We start from the raw sequence: 3,015 nt of genomic DNA on the forward strand, positions 1-3,015 counted from the left end.
AAACCAGCTGTCCACTGTTCAGGCTATCCTGTCACCTACAAACCAGCTGTCACATGTTCAGCCACCCTGTCACTAAACAAACCAGCTGTCACATGTTCAGGCCACCCTGTCACCTAACAACCAGCTGTCACATGTTCAGGCTATCTGTCAACCTATCAAACCAGCTGTCACATGTTCAGGCTATCCTGTCACCTAATCAAACCAGCTGTCACATGTTCAGGCCATCCTGTCATGTAATCCAAACCAGCTGTCACATGTTCAGGCCATCCTGTCATGTAATCAAACCAGCTGTCACATGTTCAGGCCATCCTGTCATGTAATCAAACCAGCTGTCACATGTTCAGGCCACCTGTCATGTAACCAACCTCAAAACACACACATTGAATGACCAGCCATAGTCATTCAGACGACCAGCCATAATCAAATTTTAAAAATTGTCACATGCACCGAATACAACAGGACGTTACCGTGAATGCTTACTTACAAGTTGAAGAAATAGACTTCAGAAAATATTTTCTAAATAAACTAATGTGCGGGGTACAGGTTAGTCGAGGTAATTTGTACATATAGGTAGAGGTAAAGTGATTATGCATAGATACTAAACAGCAAGTAGCAGCAGTGTGGGGGGGACATTTGATTAGCAGTCTTATGGCTTGGAGGTAGAAGCAGGTAACGAGCTTTTAGGACCTTGACTGGCGCTCTGGTATCGCTTGCCATGCAGTAGCAGAGAGAACAGTCTAGGACTTGAGTGACTGGAGTCTTTGACAATTTTTGGGCCATCCTCTGACACCACCTAGTATATTGGTCCTGTATGGCAGCAAGCTTGACCCAGTGATGTACTGGGCCATACACACTACCCTCTGTAGCGCCTTACGGTCGGATGCTGAGCAGTTCCCGTACCAGGCGTGATGCAACCGGCAACAGGATGCTCTCGATGGTGCAGCTGTAGAACTTTGAGGATCTTGGACCCAAGCCAAATCTTTTCAGTCTCCTGAGGGAGAAAGGGTTGTCATGCCCTATTCACAACTGCCTTGGTGTGTTTGGATCATGATAGTTGGTTTTGGAATGTGGGCACAGAGGAACTTGAAACTCTCGACCCGCTCCACAACAGACCCGTTGATGTTAATGGGGGCGTGAACAGCCCTCCTTTTCCTGCAGTCCACGATCAGCTCCTTTGTCTTGCTCACATTGAGGGAGAGGATGTTGCCTGGCACCACACTGCCAGTTCTCTGACTCCCCCTATAGGCTGTCTCATATTGTCGTGATCAGGACCGATCAGTAGCACTCACATCTGTAGACATGAACTGCTTTGAAAGGCTGGTCATGGCTCACATCAACACCATCATCCCAGAAACCCTAGACCCACTCCAATTTGCATACCACCCCAACAAATCCACAGATGATGCAATCTCACTGCACTCCACACTGCCCTTTCCCACCTGGACAAAAGGAACACCTACGTGAGAATGCTGTTCATTGAATACAGCTCAGCGTTCAACACCATAGTGCCTCCAAAGCTCATCACTAAGCTAAGGACCCTGGGACTAAACACCTCCCTCTGCAACTAGACCTGGACTTCATGACGGGCTGCCCCCAGGTGGTAAGATTAGGTAACAACACACGCTGATTGTCAACACGGGACCCCTCAGGGTGCGTGCTCAGTCCCCTCCTGTACTCCCTGCACGGACAGGCACGACCCCAACACCATCATTAAGTTTTCTGATGACACAACAGTGGTAGGCATGATCACCGACAACGATGAGACAGCCTATAGGGAAGAGGTCAGAGACCTGACCGTGTGGTGCCAGGACAACAACCTCTCCTCAACGTGATCAAGACAAAGGAGATGGTTGTGGACTACAGGAAAAGGAGGACCGAGCACGCCCCCATTCTCATCGACGGGCTCCAGTGGAGCAGGTTGAGAGTTCCTTGTGTCCACATCACCAACAAACTAACATGGTCCAAGCACACCAAGACAGTTGTGAAGAGGGCATTCCCCCTCAGGAGACTGAGAAATTTGGCATGGGTCCTCAGATCCTCAAAAGGTTTACAGCTGCACCATCGAGAGCATCCTGCCGGGTTGCATCACTGCCTGGTATGGCAACTGCTCGGCCTCCGACCGCAAGGCACTACAGAGGTAGTGCGTACGGCCCAGTACATCACCGGGGCCAAGCTTCCTGCCATCCAGGACCTTATACCAGGCGGTGTCAAAGGAAGGCCTAGAAATTGTCAAAGACTCCATCCACCCTAGTAATAGACTGTTCTTTCTGCTACTGCACGGACAAGCGGTACCGGAGCGCCAAGTCTAGGTCCAAGAGCCTTCTAAATAGCTTCTACCCCCCAAGCCATAAGACTCCTGAACATCTAATCAAATGGCTACCCAGACTATTTGCACCCCCCCCCCCCCCCCGGAACGCTGCTGCTACTCTCTGTTATTATCTATGCATAGTCACTTTAATCTCTACCTACATGTAACATATTACCTCAATTACCAATTACATCGACACCCCGCAACATTGACTCTTGCTACCGGTACCCCCTGTATATAGCCTCCACATTGACTCTGTACCGGACCCCCTGTATATAGCCTCCACATTGACTCTGTACCGTACCACCCTGTATATAGCCTCCACATTGACTCTTGTACTGTAACACCCTGTATATAGCCTCCACATTGACTCTGTACCGTACCCCTGTATATAGCCTCCACATTGACTCTGTACCGGTACCCCCTGTATAAGCCTCCACATTGACTCTGTACCGGTACCCCCTGATATAGCCTCCACATTGACTCTGTACCAGTAACCCCCTGTATATAGCCTCCACATTGACTCTGTACCGTAACACCCTGTATATAGCCTCCACATTGACTCTGTACTGTAACACCCTGTATATAGCCTCCACATTGACTCTGTACCAGTACCCCCTGTATATAGCCTCCACATTGACTCTGTACCGGTACCACCTGTATATAGCCTCCACATTGACTCTGTATCCGGTACCCCCTGTATATAG

The sequence above is a fragment of the Salvelinus sp. IW2-2015 genome, unplaced genomic scaffold (genome assembly GCF_002910315.2).
Source record: "Salvelinus sp. IW2-2015 unplaced genomic scaffold, ASM291031v2 Un_scaffold5663, whole genome shotgun sequence".
NCBI classification, from domain to species: domain Eukaryota; kingdom Metazoa; phylum Chordata; class Actinopteri; order Salmoniformes; family Salmonidae; genus Salvelinus; species Salvelinus sp. IW2-2015.